The 19,322-nt window shown below is 44.6% G+C and overlaps 2 pseudogenes; both read left to right on the plus strand.

The window, feature by feature from the left end:
- Positions 1–19,322, plus strand: part of LOC125513676 (wall-associated receptor kinase 4-like) — a 107,244-nt pseudogene that overhangs the window by 49,383 nt on the left and 38,539 nt on the right.
- Positions 12,981–15,058, plus strand: LOC147962996 (uncharacterized; annotated as a pseudogene).

Genomic DNA, 19,322 nt, shown 5'->3' on the forward strand with positions numbered 1-19,322 from the left:
GCATACGGCCAACTTATTAAACAAATAAATAGGTTCACATTAGGCATATTTTGCCAGTACAAGAAAGGAATAGAACCAATACATGTTTCCATTGTCTAAAGATAGAGAAAGGAATCATTATCTAAAAAGAAAAGACAATGGAATAAAGACCCTAGCTTGCAACACCTGCTAGGTATCTCCTGTACTGAGACTGAGCACACACATGTATATATGGCTGACTGAGAGGGAAGCATTCCGTTTGATAATCGGTAGATATGATGATATGATAGGCACACATATATCTAATTAAAGTCGATGAATGCATGCAAGCTGGGTGCTAAACAAGAAACTACTGGAGTACTCATTCACCAGGTATGCCTTGATGTTCCAATTCCTGTAATTTTCACATAGTACATTACGTTTCGTTAGGTTTTCGCAGAGCAGCAAGTAATGATTAATAGAGGCTCATGTTTACATCGCAATGCCATGCATGATGATACTAGCAAATAAATCAAGGCGCCGTGTTGATTTAGGGTACTCACCTTCACCCGGTTGGATTAAATTACTAGTATGTGTACCTATGTTTGGAGTACATAGGAAGGGTATGTGGAAACATGCATGCCTGTGTGCATTATATCTCGATCCAATCACTAAATATCTGTATGTCCAAATAGCTCATTATAATAGGAGGTTGCAAGAATTTATCAGATTTGTTTTTGAAAAGTTTCTCGAAAATATACTAGACAGAATACCTACATACATACACGTGCATTATTCCTCTTTATTCATTGTACATATTCTTTTGCATTAAACACTGGTCGTTGGGTTGAGGCCGGTCATGAGTTAGACCATGAAGGTGAACGGCACCAGCAGCGTGAGCTCCATGGCAGGGTCTCTTGGTTTAGGTCCACAAACGCTAGAATATAATTTGACGGAAGTACTTATAATCATGAATTCTCTGCTATCCGACGTATGTCATTTTCTTGTTTAATTTGGCCGGCTAGCACTAGTGCAGAACCGGGCAATAGCACCGGTTCGTAAGGCCGTTTAGTGCCGGTTTAGGAACCCTAAACCGGCACTAAAGTTTCGGCACTAAAGGCCCCCCACTTTAGTACCGGTTCAGCACGAACCGGTGCTAAAGGAAAACCACGTGGCACGAGCCAGCTCCGGGGGCCGGGAGCCCTTTAGTACCGGTTGGTAACACCAACCGGTACTAAAATTTTTGGGGGGTTTTTGGTTTTATGATTTCTTTTTCATTTAATTTTGTGTTTTCCATTTTAATTCTTTTTCGTTTGCTGGTATTTTACGGTACTACACATTGTACACGTTATGCATATATATATATATATATATATATATATATATATATAAATAGAATTTCTAGTAGAACCAATCATATATATATCATCAATGTCTCACAAACCATCATATTAATTTACACATACACACATGTATAGCTATATACAATTTCTCCTACATATGCATGTTGCCTTCGCAGCCAGTGGCATTAGCCTAATTGGTGCCTTCGGAGCACGATGACAATTGGAAGTGGTTCATGATCTGGTCGATGGGGGCGGTAGCGGGTAATAGTATTCTCCCTTCGGATTTATGACCTGGTCGAGCAAAAATCCCGCTATTTTCTCTTGAAGTGCTTCTACGCGCTCCGTTTCTAGGAGCTTGTCCCATACCTCTTTGAACTGTTAAGAAGGAGATCAATATGCATTTGTATTAGTTGTGTGAGTAGATATCGATAATGATGTAAAAATTGTGAATAGTGTTCTGACAAGCGTACCCATTCCTGTCTTTGAGATCTGCTTCTTTCGGACGCCATCATGCGAATGTTCTCGCAAACGCAGAATGCACACAGATCAGTCCCCTGCGCCTGCTTCAGAGCCTTTATTACGAGAATGGAATTTAATTTGATCAGATAATAATTAATCAAGCATGATAATTAAAGAGATGGCAGCTAGCTAGTACTACTTAATTACTTACCTTGGGTCGAAACCATTTTAGCTGTGGTTTCCATTCGCCTTCCGTGACGCTGATGAACCTTGCCCAAGCCCTGCCCGCCGACAAAGAAAATGAATAAAGGGGTTATTAAATAGTTCATATCATGAAATGACGAACTAAATAGGCCAAGATATATAGTTAATAATGATTGAAATTACCTGTTGACTATCCCAAACAAGATGTTATAGTCACTATTTGCTTTGAGTAGCGAGTCCAGTATTTCAACTGTTCTGGCATCAACTTTAATGATACACAAGATCCAGTGAAATCTGCATGCACACACGTTTGCATGTCTTAATTAAGTGGGCATATGTAAGCAAAAACATGTAGCTAGCTAGTAGGCAAAAACAGAGAATTTATAGTATAAGAAAGTGTGACTCACTGGAAGTTGTAAGGAAGTAGTATATCTTCATTGTATTTGAGGCGCTTCAAGAACTCTAGCATGCTGTCCTCTACCTCTTTTTCATGATGCTTGTTTATTTTTCATGTGTATTCATTAACGGTGTTTGGGTAAATGAACCCAATGCCATAGCGTCCACCTTTTCTCATTTCATACATCTTCATCCTGCAGAATACCACAGAAAAGAATATAGTGAGGATAATTACACGTGATGATTGATCAAAAGGATCACTACAGCTAGCTTGAGACTTAAATTACAGAAAGAAATCACTTACAGACAATAGCAACTGACGATAGATTTGTCGAGTGCGTCTTGATTGTATAACTGAAACAGTTCAGAATACTCAACGACCACAGCTTTCTCATGGTAGTAATCATCCTTCTTGACATACACCATGAGGGACTCTCGATCGGATCTTTTGGTAATGTCCATGTACCATTGATGCAATTCATACATTCTCGTTGGGAGCTTCTTGACATCTTCTGGCTCGACCAAAGGTTGGCCCCGGATATATTTCTATTTTATTTCCTCCTCTGTAATCACAGGCATGTCCTCGATCTCGAGGAGTTGTCCAATAGTGATCTTGAGTTCTTCGGCCTGCATTATATGCTCCTGGGTTATTACCACATCGCCCACCTCGGGAACGTAAACTGTTTGGCCACAATAATATTGGGCGCGCGTACTGTCAGGTGTTGTTGGCGGCACAACAAGCGGGGGGATCGATTGCGCCGCCTGTTTTCCCAGCTGGGCAACGGTTTTCCCGCATTTTTTGACAGCTGCTTGTTGTTTGCTCGAGCTCGAGCTCGCCTCCTTCTGTAGACGGTGTCGATGTAACTTCCTAATGTGGCGCTCATAGTATGTGTCAACAGGCTTAGGAGCTGGTGGTTGAGCCATACGAATGAAGTGGTCAACTACTTCCACAGGCACTTTCTCCCTTGGCGGCGGTGGCGGTTTCGGTCCAAAATGGGCGTCGAGTTCTGCTCGCACTATGGCATTGGTTTGCTCCTCGGTCCTGTGGTAAGCCCTCACAGGAAGAGGAGTAGTGAGGTTTGGACCATATTTATATCGCTTGCCTCCGCCTGTACTTCCGGTACTATGACCTCGACTCGTACCGCTACGCACCATAGCTGCGGGGTGTCTCTTCTGCGATTGCTGAGGCGACGGAGACGGCTGACGGGGCTGAGTTGGACAAGGAGGAGTGGCCTGAAGCTGTGCCGGACTTGGAGGAGGAGTGGCCTGAGGTTGTGCCGGACTTGGAGGAGGAGTGGACGTCTGACGCTGTGTCGGACTTGGAGGAGGAGTGGCCTGACACTTTGCCGGACTTGGAGGAGGAGGAGTGGCCTCACGCGTTGGTGGACTTGGCGCGGGAGTCTGCTGACTCGGTGGCGGACTTCGACGAGGAGTCGGGTGACGTGGTGTCGGTGGCCTTCGAAAGATAATGCAATCCTTTCTCCATAGAATGACATGATGTATGGCCTCTCCCAATGTGTGCTCATCGTCACCTCCAGGAATGTCAAGCTGTAGCTCCGAATATGGGTCCACCACCTCATCAACCAAGACACGAGCATAGCCCGCTGGAATCGGGTTGCAATGGAAGGTTGCCTCGGGGGAATTTGAAAAAGCAACGGCGTCCGCCACCTTCATGGATATGTTCTTCATTTTGAAGTGTAGCTCGCAGTTAGTGTTCTCCGTGATGTCATCCACGGGGTATCTATCCAGCACTGCGTTGCCCGGGGCGGAACCCACGCTGCTTCTCGGCATGGATGGGGCGGTGCTATCCAATGCTGGATCATCCGCTAGCTGCTGCAGCTGCTGAGACCTTTGCTGGCTAAGTGAGTCGATCTGCTCCTGCTGCCGCTGGAATTTAACTTCCAATTCCGCTTGACTTGCTTCTAGGCCTTGAAGGCATTCATAGTCCCGCTTCCTCTGCTCCTCCTCCATCTTCCTCTTCTTCTCCTCCGCAATCTTCTTTCTCGCACGGGTTCTGTAGTCGGCGTTCCAGTCTGAAAACCCCTCATACCACGGAATAGCGCCCTTGCCTCGTGTTCTTCCCGGGTGTTCAGGATTTCCCAGGGCACGCGTAAGCTCGTCGTTCTCTCTGTTGGGCTGGAACACCCCCGATCGAGCCTCTTCTATTGCAACAAGTATCGCATCGTCGGCTCCGTTCAGACATGCCTTCGTCGAAACATTGCCTGTCTTCGGGTCCAACTCCCCCCCATGCGCATAGAACCAAGTCCTGCACCTGGGGGGCCAGCTCTTAGTAACCGGAGTGACACTTGCATCCTCCATCTCTTTCTCAGGCTTATCCCACTTAGGCATTGCCATCGCGTAGCCACCTGGCCCCAGCTTATGGAACTTATCCTTTTTTTCGGCATTCTTCTTCTTTATTCTCGACCGTTCCTTAGCTAATTCTAAATCCTTGAATTTCACGAAATCGTCCCAATGAGCACTTTGATTCTCTAGTATCCCCTCGAATACTGGAGTCTTCCTTCCTCCCTTGACGTACTTCTCCCACGTCGTTCCCTTGTGGTTCTTGAATGCAACCGCCATCTTCCTAAAAGCAGCGCCCTTGACATTCTGCACATCTGCTTCTGTGAAATGATCTGGTAGGGTGAAATGTTCCATGAGAGTATCCCAAAGCAGTTTTTTTTATTCTCGTCGACAAAAGTAACATTTGGACGTGGCTTTGCTGGCTTTCTCCATTCTTGAAGGGAGATCGGGAGTTGGTCCTTCACAAGAACTCCGCACTAATGAACGAACTTGTCCGCAATCTTCTTAGGCGCTAATGGTTCGCCATTAGCTTTGAATGCCTCGATATTGTACTTTACGCCCTCCTTCAACTTTTTGTTCGGGCCTCGTTTCGTCCTTCTGCCTGAAGATTTGCTCGATCCGGATGGCTGAAAGGAGAAAGATCGATTCGTTAATATATCTTCAACTCATTTAAAACATGCGATGATCACCAGATTCCTGCTTATATAAATATATATACCTCGCCGGTGTTTGTTGTTTCAGGATCAACATGTTCTTCGTCGTAGTTCATGACTTCATCTTCTCGGTCGTCGCGATCGAATATCATATCACCCTCTCCGGTGTTGTTTAGAAATTCGGAGCCGTCAAAATCTTCTTCATTCTGATCATCATCTGGCCCGCGTATGATATCGAACATGGTCTGTTCTCTCTCTCTGTCGGTATTGTCCGCCATAGCTTTTATTTAACTATGCCAAAAGAAATATAAAACAATTTAGTATAATCTCGAATAATAGATATAATCTCGAATACATCGTCTCGAATAATAGATATAATCTTGAATAAATCGTCTCGAATAATAGATTTAATCTCGAATACATCGTCTCGAATAATATATAATATTGAATAGTACATCACTGGCTAGGTAACTAATACATCATAGCGCGGGCGGTGGACACCCAAAGAGAAGGAACCCTCACAGGATCATAGCTGAAGTGAGATCCCTGAAGAAACTGCCAGGTATTGGAGAACCTGCCGCCCTCTAACGCAACCATGTAGGGATGGACGTGCTCGTCCTCCTCCCTGACACGACGACGTACCACCTCCGGCGGGGCCGGCTCCCTCCGCACCGAAACTGGCCCACACGAACGCCACCAAACGAGATCAGGGTCGACGACAGGACCCGGGGCCGGGTTCCTCATCAAGCGGCGCGCCCCTCCAGGCAGCACCTCCCAGTGCCAGTCCGGCGGAGCCCAGTCCCGGACATGGGTCAGCTGGACGTCGTCGCAGACGTGTCGACGGCGAGGATGCGGGCCGGGCATCGTCGACAACAAAATACTATATGCCGCAAAAGTAAAGTAACATTTTTTAAATGATGGATTGTGATGATTTCATATATGCAAATTCTAAATTTTATAACTAAAAATATAAGAAACTAAAAAAACATCGATCATCGTCTAACAATTTGAAATTAAGCTAATTCATCTAGTTAGCTAAAACTAACATTTCCAAAATTTCTAACATTTCTATATAACTAACATTTCTATAACATTTGACATTATATATATTATAACTAACATTTCTATATACTATTTGACATTAATCTAATCTAATTAATTAATTCATCTAAAACTTTGTATGAAAAACAGAAAAACAGAAAAAAAACTAAAAGCTAAAAACAGAAAAATTGTGTGTGTGCGCGTGTAGTGTGTGTGTGTGTGCATGTAGTGTGTGTGTGCGCTACGGTCGGCGCCGGCGCCGGTGTGGCTTTGATCGATTGGAGGGAGGAGAGAGGCCGGGGGAGGGGCTCACAGCGCGCGCAGGCAAGGTCGAGGCGACGGCGACGGCGAGGCAAGGTCGATCCAAAGGCGACGGCGACGGCGAAGCGAGGGGATCGGTGACGGGCCGGTGCGGCGACCGGGACGGCGACGGGCCAGTGCGGCGACAGGCCGGCGACGGGGGCGCCGCGGAGTCGACGGGGACGACGCGATGAGGACGGGGGCGTCGCGGAGTCGACGGGGATGGCGCGACAGGGGCGGCGACGACGCGGGACGGGGCGGCGGCAGAGAGAAGTGGGAGATGAGAAACTGAAAATTTTCGAAGTGTTTCTTATATAGGGGACACCTTTAGTACCAGTTGGAGCCACCAACCGGTACTAAAGGCCTGTTTTGGCCAGGCCAAGCGGCGGGAAGTGACCCCCTTTAGTACCGGTTGGTGGCCCCTTTAGTACCGGTTGGAGCCACCAACCGGTACTAAAGGGGGTGCGCTGCCAGTTGGTGGCTCCAACCGGTACTAAAGGCCCCCCTTTAGTACCGGTTGGTGCCACGAACCGGTACTAAAGGGGGTGCGCTGCCAGGCAAGGGGCACAAAAGTTTAGTCCCACCTCGCTAGCCGAGGGGCACTCGCACCTGCTTATAAGCCCCGCCGTCGCTGCTGTCTCGAGCTCCTCTCTTAAGCAGGCCTTCTGGGCCTACCTCTTCTGCGATGCCCTGTTGGGCCTACTGGGCTAGCGGGCCTGCATCCTGGCCCAACTTGAATTTGGGTTTCTAGTCGTATGCAGGCCGCTGTGGCCCAGTAGGTGGGCTTTTTTCTTATTTTTTTTGCTTTATTTATTTTTGTGAATAACTTAACTTTGAAAATAGATTTTTCAGTGATTCTTTTTTCTTATGTTTAATATTAGTGTGTTTTATCATTATATTCAATTTGGTAATGCTTAGGTTATTTAAAAAATGAAATGCCTTTGTAACGGATGAGTTTTCGTCCGAAACCCTGATACTTCGAAACAGATTGTCCATTTTGTACACGAAGTGCATCCAGTTTTTACGGTAACCCTCTCTACTTTTTTGCACATGCTATGTGGGTGAAATTATGATACCATGCCAACTTTCAACCTTTTCTGAGTTCGTTTGAAATGCTTTTCAATTTCAGGGTCATTTAGCTGAAAAAATCAGTAAATGCATGAAAGAATTTTCTTGCACATAAAATTTCTTCGTGTTTCAAATGCCAAAACACATAACTAGCTACCCTAACTATTACAGAGATTCCCTCCTGGGTGTGAAACACAGAAGAAAGTGATGATAGTTAAGCCGATCACATCCCAGATCTTTGGGTGTGAAACTTTTTCTTCGCGTGTGTCCCTTTGCGTCGTAGCCATGGAAAATCTTCATCATTTAACGGGATGCTCGGGTCAATATTCACTGTGAATGGAGCAATTTCATCAAACTTTTCATAATCTTCTGACTTGTCTGTCTTGTCATCCACTCCCACGATGTTTCTCTTCCCAGAAAGAACTATGTGCCGCTTTGGCTCATCGTACGATGCATTCGCTTCCTTATCTTTTCTTTTTCTTGGCTTGGTAGACATGTCCTTCACATAGAAAACCTGTGCCACATCATTGGCTAGGACGAATGGTTCGTCTGCATACGCAAGATTGTTGAGATCCACTGTTGTCATTCCGTACTGCGGGTCTTCCGTTACCCCGCCTCGTGTCATATTGACCCATTTGCACCGAAACAAAGGGACCTTCAAACCACGTCGATAGTCAAGTTCCCATATGTCCTGTATATAACCATAATATGTTTCCTTTCCCGTCTTGGTTTCTGCATCAAAGCGGACACCACTGTTTTGGTTGGTGCTCTTCTTATCTTGGGCGATCGTGTAAAATGTATTACCATTTATCTCGTACCCTTTGAAAGTCATTATATTCGAAGATGGTAACTGGGACAGCAAGTACAGGTCATCTTCAATAGAGGTGTCATGCATGGTACGTGCTTGCAACCAGCTGGCGAAACTCCTAGTTTGTTCACGTGTAATCCAGTCATCAGACCGCTCCGGGTGTTTGGAGCGTAGCAAATTCTTGTGTTCATCCATATACGGAGCCACCAAGGCGGAATTCTGTACAACTGTGTAGTGTGCTTCAGTGAGAGAATGTCCGTCCATACATATTATTTGTTCCCCTCCTAGCGTGCCTTTTCCATCCAGTCTGCCCTTATGCCGCGATTCAGGAACACCAATCGGCTTAAGGTCAGGAATAAAGTCAATACAGAACTCAATGACCTCCTCATTTTGACGGCCCTTGGAGATGCTTCCTTCTGGCCTAGCACGGTTATGAACATATTTCTTTAAGACTCCCATGAACCTCTCAAAAGGGAACATATTGTGTAGAAATACAGGACCCAAAACGTTAATCTCTTCGCATAGGTGAATTAGGACGTGCGTCATGATGTTGAAGAAGGATGGTGGGAACACCAACTCAAAACTGACAAGACATTGCACCAAATCATTCTGTAACCTTGGTATAATTTCTGGATCGATTACCTTCTGAGAGATTGCATTGAGAAATGCACATAGCTTCACAATGGCTAATCGAACGTTTTCCGGTAGAAGCCCCCTCAATGCAACCGGAAGCAGTTGCGTCATAATCACGTGGCAGTCATGAGACTTTAGGTTCTGGAACTTTTTCTCTACCATGTTTATTATTCCCTTTATATTCGACGAGAAGCCAGACGGTACCTTAATACTGAGCAGGCATTCAAAGAAGATTTCCTTCTCTTCTTTGGTAAGAGCGTAGCTTGCATGACCGTGATGTATGCCGTCTTTTCCGTGCATACGTTGCTGGTCCTCCCGTGTCTCAGGTGTATCTTTTGTCTTCCCATACACGCCCAAGAAGCCAAGCAGGGTCACACAAAGATTCTTCGTCACGTGCATCACGTCGATTGCGGAGCGGACCTCGATGTCTTTCCAATAGGGCAGGTCCCAAAATATAGATTTCTTCTTCCACATGGGTGCGTGTCCGTCAGCGTCATTCGGAACAGTTTGTCCACCAGGACCCTTTCCAAAGACCACCTTCAAATCCTTGACCATATCATGTACATCAGCACCAGTATGGTGGCGAGGCTTCGTCCGGTGATCCGCCTCACCTTTGAAATGCTTGCCTTTCTTTCTTATGGGATGCCTGCTTGGAAGAAATCGACGATGTCCCAGATACACATTCTTATTAGCCAAATATATACTGTCGGTATCGTCCAAATAGTGTGTGCATGCGCGGTATCCCTTGTTTGTCTGTCCTGAAAGGTTACTGAGAGCAGGCCAATCATTGATGGTCACGAACAACAACGCCTTTAGGTCAAATTCTTCCCCCATGTGCTCATCCCATGCACGTACACCTGTTACATTCCACAGTTGTAAGAATTCTTCAACTAATGGCCTTAGGTACACATCAATGTCGTTGCCGGGTTGCTTAGGGCCTTGGATGAGCATTGGCATCATAATGAACTTCCGCTTCATGCACAACCAAGGAGGAAGGTTATACAAACATAGAGTCACAGGCCAGGTGCTATGGTTGCTGCTCTGCTCCCCAAAAGGATTAATGCCATCTGCGCTTAGACCAAACCATACGCTCCTTGCGTCATCTGCAAACTCCTTCCCGTACTTTCTTTCGATTTTTCTCCACTGCGACCCGTCAGCGGGTACTCTCATCTTTCCGTCTTTCTTACGGTCTTCTCTGTGCCATCGCATCGCCTTGACATGCTCTTTGTTTTGGAACAAACGTTTCAACCGTGGTATTATAGGAGCATACCACATCACCTTGGCAGGAATCTTCTTCCTGGGGCGCCGGCCCTCGACATCACCAGGGTCATCGCGGCTGATCTTATAGCGCAATGCACCACATACCGGGCAAGCGTTCAAATCCTCGTACTCACCGCGGTAGAGGATGCAATCATTAGGGCATGCATGTATCTTCTGCACCTCTAACCCTAGAGGGCAGACAACCTTCTTTGCTTCGTACGTACTCTCGGGCAATTCGTTGTCCTTTGGAAGCATATCCTTTATCATTACTAGCAACTTTCCAAATCCCTTGTCAGATACACCATTCTCTGCCTTCCATTGCAGCAATTCCAGTGTGGTGCCCAGCTTTTTCTTGTCACCGACGCAATTCGGGTACAACAATTTTTTGTGATCCACTAACATGCGCTGCAACTTCTTCTTCTCCAAATCACTTGCGCAGTTTCTCTTTGCATCGGCAATGGCCCGACCTAGATCATCAACGGGCTTATCTGATGCCTCTTCTTCAGCTTCTTCCCGCATTGCCGGCTCAGCTTCTTCCCGCATTACCGGCTCAGCTTCTTCCCCCATTGTTGTATCATCGTATTCAGGGAAGCCATGGCCAGGATAGCTGTCGTCGTCCTCTTCTTCTTCATTGTCTTCCATCATAACCCCTCTTTCTCCGTGCTTGGTCCAAACATTATAATGGGGCATGAAACCGGACTTAAACAGGTGGACGTGAATGGTTCTTGACGCAGAGTAATTGTGACCATTCTTACAGCGAGCACATGGACAAGGCATAAAACCATCCGCCCGCTTGTTTGCCTCAGCCGCAAGCAGAAAAGTATGCACGCCCTCAACGAACTGGGGAGAGCATCGGTCATCGTACATCCATTGCCGGCTCATCTTCATTACACAACACCGAATAGACCAAATTAATACAAGTTCATACATAAAGTTCATACAACACTTAAATGCAACAAACAAATAACTCTCTAGCTAAAGCATTTAAATGCAACAACAAATACGATCAAGATCGCAACTAAGGTAACAATGGATCCAACAGCATAATGATACCAAGCCTCACTATCGATGGCATATTTTCTAATCTTTCTAATCTTCAAGTGCATTTTCTCCATCTTGATCTTGTGATCATCGACGACATCGGCAACATGCAACTCCAATTCCATCTTCTCCCCCTCAATTCTTTTTAATTTTTCTTTCAAGTACTCGTTTTCTCTTTCAACTAAATTTAACCTCTCGACAATAGGGTCGGTTGGAATTTCCGGTTCAACTACCTCCTACATACAAATATCTATGTCAACTTGATGGGCATAATTTGTCATAAACACGAAATGCAACTAGTTTTAAAAGAGAATATATATACCACATCCGAATCATAACAAGGACGAGGGCCGATGGGGACGGATATCAAAACCATGGCACTATATATATAACAAACAACGTACGGGTAAGATAATTATACGAGTAACTATATATCCAAATCACACAAACATCAATTTTTATATAAAATTTCATGAACAAGAGGCTCACCACAAGGTGGTGCCGCCGACGGGACGGTGCGGGCGATCGACGGTGGTTACGACGGAGATTTAGAAGGCACTAAGTAAACCACACCTACATATGCAAACTAAGTGTTATTTTTGACCTCAAATTGCATATAAATCAAATACTACCACATATATATATATATCCTCCCAAATTACTAAACTCACAAATTAATCACTATACAAAAGCATTGCAAGAGCTAATCTAGCAATGAGAGATGAAAGGACAAAGTTGCTAACCTTTGTGATCATTTGAATGGATGGGGGCCTTCAAATCTTGACAAATTTTGGGCAAAATGTGTGATGAGCTCGAGAGGAAGAGGGGAAGAACAGAGAGGAGAGGGGAAAGGGGAAGAAAAGAGCGAGCTCGGGTGGACGAAGGGTTTATGTAGGACGACCTTTAGTACCGGTTCGTGCCAAGAACTGGTACTAAAGGGGCTGGAGGGGCCCCAGTCTGACAACATCCTGCCACCACTCTCATTAGTACCGGTTCGTGGCACGAACCGGTGCTAAAGCTTCGCCAAGAACCGGTACTAATGAAAGCGGCCCGGCTAGCCGTTGGAACCGGCACTAATGTATACATTAGTGCCGGCTCAAATACAAACCGACACTAAGGTGCTTCACGTTTGACCCTTTTTCTACTAGTGTAGCTAGATACACATACACTAGATAAATTTAATCCATTCTCAACCTCATATCTGTATGTCCAAACAACTAATTGTAAAGAGATTGCAAGAATTTCTTGGAAAATAAGTTTTGGAAAAAATCTCAAAAATATACTAGAGAGAAAACATCATCTACGTACGTACATACATCACACAGATATATATCATGACCCCTTGTTTTCGTTCAAACAAGTCGGCAGTACTTTAGTCATGAAACTAACGTACCTTATATATACACAGCATACCCTGATTGCACCTAATTATCAGAAACAGTTGATGTGCATGCAGTTGTAAATCAAGATCAAGAGAGCTAGTCAACTAGCATCGATCCAAGATTACCTACATCAATGGCAGAGGCTTCAACATACACTACCATTATGCAACTATTCCACGATTGGGAAATCCATGCATTGATTCTCTTGAGCTTTGTCCTGCAACTATTCCTCTTCTTCTCCGGCGGCCTTCGGCGCCGACACAGCCATATGCTGCTTACACTCATGATATGGTTGTCTTACCTATCAGGTGATTTCATCGCAGCATATGCACTTCCACCACAGATGACAATGATCATCATAAACCAGCCCATCAGCTCACTCTCTTGTGGGCACCTTTCCTTCTTAGCCACCTTGGAGGACAGGACATTGTGACTGCTTTTTCATTGGAGGACAATGAGCTGTGGTTGAGGCACCTGCTGAACCTTCTAGGCCAAGCATGCCTAGTTGTGTATGTGTTGTGGAAATGGGCGGCATTGACACACTACCAACTTGTAATCCCGGCTGCATTGTTATTCATTGCGGGGATCATCAAGTATGGGGAGAGGATTTGGGCACTCAAGTTGGGAATCCAGAAAGGCCTCAGGACCTCCACTAACAGAGAAGCAAAGAAGGCATCCCTTGAAGTAGAGAATAGTGAAAACAATGTGCAGGCCTATCAAGCAATTGTTAGGTATGCTGCTCTTCACACAGAGCGAGGCTTGCGGGATATATTTGCTGGACGAAAACTCTTCGACATGGACGAGCAAACTCTTGAAAAATTTGGCGAGGCTTCGGGAGATGTACAAACGGTTTCCAAGAGGGTGGAGATTGAGCTTAGCATAATGTATGATGGCTTCTTCACGAAATCCCGGGTAATTCAAACAATGCCGGGTGCCATCCTTCGGTGTGTCCCCCTCGCCTCCACAGTGGTTGCCTTTGTGCTGTACGTCAAGATGATGATGACTAGTAGTGCCGATGCCGAGAAAACGGAGAAAGAGTATAGAAGAAGTAGAGTTGATGCTGCGATCACCTATATATTATTCTTTGGAGCGTTTTGCTTGGAAGCTTGCTCGTTCTTCATGGTGATGATGTCACCATGGGAGTGGCCCTTCTTGGAAGCTCGAGCTGGATGGTGTCGTGCGCTGCTCACTCGAGTGGCCTGGCCTATCTTCGTGAGGATCCAACCAGAGGCCAAGTCATGGTGGTCAAACTCAATGGGGTAGTACAACTTGTTTAGCTCCACCAGGAGCATGTCAGCTCAAGACCGCAGGAAGTGGGGTAGCACCATCGTGTTAATGGCAAAGAAGATGGCAGGCGTATTTGGAGCTAGTGAGCTATGGAAGAAGATAAGCAACACCAAGCGTGCCCAAGTCACGAGGGAGATCAAGGAGCTCATCCATGACTCATTAGGCCACGAGTGGGGTAGTCCTAAGCCCATGAGCGTTCCAGGTGCTTATAGATTACTACTCACCCTCCCCTTGGAGCGGGCCTTGGTGATGCTACACCTATGGACAGACGTGGTGGTGCACAAGGCAGCCAAATCAACAATGATGATGAGTAGCAGTGGCGGTGGCAGGCCGCCGGTTGATGTGGCCACCCAAGAGGAGGACCAAGAGGCAGCGCGGCGGCGACGTCTTATGGATACCTGCAAGATGCTATCTGAGTACATGTTGTATCTGCTGGTGGAGCACCCTGACATGTTACCCATCAGCACCAACGTGCAGGATGTATTGGCATCGCGCTCAGACTGTGTCAGGGGTGCATCCAGCAAGGACGACTTTCTTGATATATTTACTAGTGGTGAATTGGACTTTCCTGACTGGATCTTCTTGCGGGATCACAAAGCGGTGCTGGAAGACCAATGGGGCATCCAGGCCGAGGTGGAAAGACTGAAGCAGGTGTGGGTGCGGATGCTTGTGTACGCAGCCGGAAAGTGCCGGCCGGAAGAGCATGCCCGACGGCTGAGCACTGGGGGAGAGCTCATCACCTTGGTTTGGCTGGTCATGGCGCATCAGAGGCTGGGAGACGTGCAGAACAGTGTCGGTCTTATCAGAGATGGTATCAGCCGACGACATCTTTTCGATTTTGAGGAGGAGGTGTTAAGTTGTACCAACTTGACGGGTTCTGCACCAAAGGAGGAAGAGGAGTTAAGTACTGCCAACTTGACTTAATCAGTTAACTGCATGGCTTGCCTCCAGGTGTCAGTCTTATCGGAGATGATTTCAGCGCACGATCGACATCTTTTCGATTTGGAGGGTTCTAAAAATAGGCGGCAGAGTTATTTAATGAATTGCATGCGTCCGGGTGTGGTGTGGTTAAGTCAATCGTATAAAGTTAGTATTGTATAACTGATGTGGTGTGGTGTGGTGTGGTTGAGTCATCTATTTTGAAACAGATTTATTGGTCGTGCTGTCTTTTCTTAATTATTATTTCGATACAACATTTGTTGATGTCTTTGGTATTGTATAACTGATGTATAGTAGGATTTGTTTGTTTACTACTCTATGTATGATATACTATATTTGTTTAAATCAAATCACACCGGCTCTTGCTGCGTTTAATCCCCTCCCCAGGCCCTTTCGAAGCAAAAGAAAAAGAAAAAATTGAAGCAAAGTAGAAAGATGTGGATGAACAAGAACCAGATTCCGTTCCAGCATACTCCTTAATTATACTACCTTTTGCTTTTGGTTGCGAATGCCAATGGTTAACTATAATCTGCCCTACACCGACGATTCTATTGTTTGTTGATTCAGGTCGCTATGTCCATGCATGTTCCTATTGGTCCGATCCTCATCAGCTTGGATCGTCAGGGTTTCGGGCCAACAGAGCAGAAAAACTAAACACTACTTCAGTTATACTGCATGATCGAATATCTTTTAACTATGTGAATTCTGTTGCAACAAGTCCAAACATTGGTTAAAAAACCATTACCTAATTTGTAGGACAAACAAAAATTAAAGTAGATGTTGTCTTACTGTCCACCATTTGCTAGATGCTCAGTGTTGTGGACGGCGATTAACCATCAAACCAATCCACCCAAAGGAACATCAAATAGAGTTGCAAAACCAAACATCTGCTTTTCTGAATTACATTCCAGGTTTGCATTGAAAGCAATGAGGTTGCTGGGACCAGAGAATATCTGTGGTTTACAGTCGACACTTGAGTTTTTTTTTTTTTTTTTTGGTGATGGGAGACTTGAGTTGCAGCAAGTTCAAGCAAAGTCCACACAAAAAAAAAGAAGTAAAACTTCTTAATTATACTATCTTTCGCTTTTGGTTGCAAATAACAATGGTTAATTAAAATCTGCCCTACACGGACGATCCTGTTATTTCATCAGGTCATTTCCTTATTTCCATGCATGTTTCTTTTGGTTGGTATTGTAACTCCGTAATTATTAACCGAGGGAGCGAGTGATTTTACTCTATCCATATTCGCTTAACTCAATGCATAGTACGATTTATTCGTGATGGTACATTTAATTACAATCAATGATAGATCGAGCTAGTAAAATTTACTACTGATATTTTTCCATCAACACAAGACCCAATGCAATGAGATATATATATTTTAGCACAAATCCAGTCTTTCCTAGAGATAGTACTCCCTCCGATCCATATTACTTGTCGCTCGTATAGTACTACTAGTGTCCTAAAGTTGTACTAAATAAGCGAACAAGTAATAAGGATCAGAGGGAGTACTATATTATATGCAAAGGGCTTAGGGCATCTCCAACGTGGCTCATCAGACGGACACCCTCAAACGTGTCCACGGACATCCGGCCGAGCGGACACTATCCAACGGTGTCCCTCAAATATCCCCCCATTTCAAGCAGTTTAAACATGAAATTCAGATGAAATTTAACTAGTTTGATATATTACATGCAAATTCAGATGAAATTTAACAATTTCAATACCTAAAACTAACCTGAACCTAATCTAAACTAAAACTACAGGAAATACCAGATGGTGACCTCATAAGCATGGCCTTCGAGGCCACTGGAACCGCCATCGTCATCACTGCCGTTGTTGTCATCGTCGTCGTCGCGGCTGTGGCATAAGCCGCCCCAGCCGCCGCGGCATCTGTCCCGGAAGAGGCGTCGTGCTTGCGCCACAGTCGCCGCGCGTCCGCCTCTGCCTTGCGCCACGCCTTCTCCTCTTTTTCGCAGAGCTCACGCTCCAACTCGACCACCCTGATCTAGAGGAGGTCCTGGCTGATCCAGCGGTGGTTGTGGGCGTCGGTCTCCTTGGTGGTCTTTGACCGGTCACGCTGTTGCTAGCTCCTCGTCCGCCAGGACCTAGTCAGGCGCCGCCTGCGTCTTGGCGAAGGACGCCGAGCAACCGAATCCCCTTGAAATAATTATGTACTATATGAGAGTTTGCAGCAATTAATTTTCCCCCTCGAATGAAGTTTGTATACTCTGGTCCGTTTGATTTGGCTGCCAAAGCGAACTTCTGCTTTGGAAAAGCAGAATCTGAACCAAAGGCATTTTTTTGTGCAGCAGATTTTTGGAAGCTGCAGATTCCGGTAGTGTAATTTTGGCAGCAGCTCCACCCCAGCTTCTACAGCTTTGCGTACAACGAAATCGCTGAAAATTACCCACCATGCCACTGGGAAGTGGCGTACCGCTTCGTTTCTATCCCGAACAGAGGTTGGAGCGTTTCTCCCCGCGACTCCTATCTCATGCTCGCATCGGAGGAAAGGGAGGCTAATGTTCCGGCTCGAACTCCGGCAGCTCATGATGTACTAGATCCCTCCGGCCCGCCGACTCCGGCAGCTCGTCCTGCGCTCCCTGCCGTGCGCCACCATGCTCCGGGTGCACGAGCTCAAGCGCCACTGGAGTGCGGGCGTGCTAGGGGCGGAGCCAGGATCCGGGTATTGGGGGGGGGGGGGGGGGGGGGGGGTTGGGGGGAGGGGGGGGGGAAGTGAAGTAGACAAAAAAATCGCAAAAATAATCTTATACTCCCTCAGTTCTATAATTTTTTTGGGATAAGTATATTGTTCGTCCTCGAACTCTTCCGAGAGTTTAGAACCCGTCCTTGAACTCCAAACCGGATAGTTTTCGTCCCTCAACTATCAAAACCGGATAGTTTTCGTCCCTCGTGCCGCTTCGGGCGGTTCTAGTACATCATGAAACAGTAACTCGGTGAACAGTAAAATAAAAAAATAATACAAAAAAAATATGAAATTTTACAGCATCGAAGAGTTCGAGGGCGAAAAATATACTTATCCCATTTTTTTATGTTTGACCAAGTTTATAGCAAAATATATCAACATATCTATATTAAATAAAGAAAATATGAAAGTATATTTCATGAAAAATCTAACTATACTGATTTGGTCTTATAGGCATTGACATTTTTTCCATAAAAACTTGTCAATGTTAGAGACGTTTGACGTTTTAAAAAACTAATATATACCTTACATTTTGGACGGGAGATATTAGAACAATTTCCCCTTCGACGATATAAAACGTTATTACATTTGTAAGTTTTTAAATTGGCCTCTACAATCGTCAATAATATCAAAAATATTAATAATTTTGATAATATTAGCTATATTGTATTAGTTTGGCATAGGAAGATTTTGCATCACAAATAGGAAGTTGGACAAGATAATTTGCATCACGATATTTATAAAACATGTGCAAGACATAAATTCTTCATAGCATCTCAAATCACACAACAAAACCATCTAAAATCTGATGTATAAAACTGATGTCGAGATGTGCGTGCAAAACATTTTATCCAAATTTTGTGACATTTCAAAGTATGTTTAAAAGACATTTTAAAAACCAGGAGCATATGCTCCCGGATGCCAAAACGCCCCTCTATATGAGATGGTGCATTTTATTCAAACAAATATTCACTAAAATAGATTCCGCTCCTCTTCAAGATAAAGGCAAATGTTACCCGCAAAAAGAGAAGCTAATGCAAATGCTTGTTCACATGTTCTCTAAAAAAAATACAATTTAGCTTTAGTGGAAGCAAAGATAACATATATAGGTCGTTTGTCTAGGTGCATAAGAATGTTTTATATTTTACGTAGTAGAATATACATGGAATTTATGAAGACCAACCACAAAAATTAAAAAATAGTACTTTTATAGATTTTATAGTTGAAAGTAATATAAAAAAATCAAAAAGTTTTTCCATGAACAATAAGAGACTAGTTTGGTATGTTAAGTCTTTCAATTTTCATACTAATTCTGTTGTATTTTTTTACATTTTATATTACTTTCAGTTATGATAATCTATGAAAGTACTAATTTTGAATTAGTGATAAAGTTCAACAAAATAAATTCTCTTATATTGATGAAAACACACTGAATTTCTTGGTTACTTTCTTGGACAATATAACAACAAAATATGGAGATGGCACAATATAAGATAATTTATTGTGTGTTTGTGTTTATCAATATAAGAGAAATTATTTTAT

The sequence above is a fragment of the Triticum urartu genome, chromosome 6A (assembly GCF_056163025.1).
Source record: "Triticum urartu cultivar PI428250 chromosome 6A, HENAU_Tu73, whole genome shotgun sequence".
NCBI lineage: Eukaryota > Viridiplantae > Streptophyta > Magnoliopsida > Poales > Poaceae > Triticum > Triticum urartu.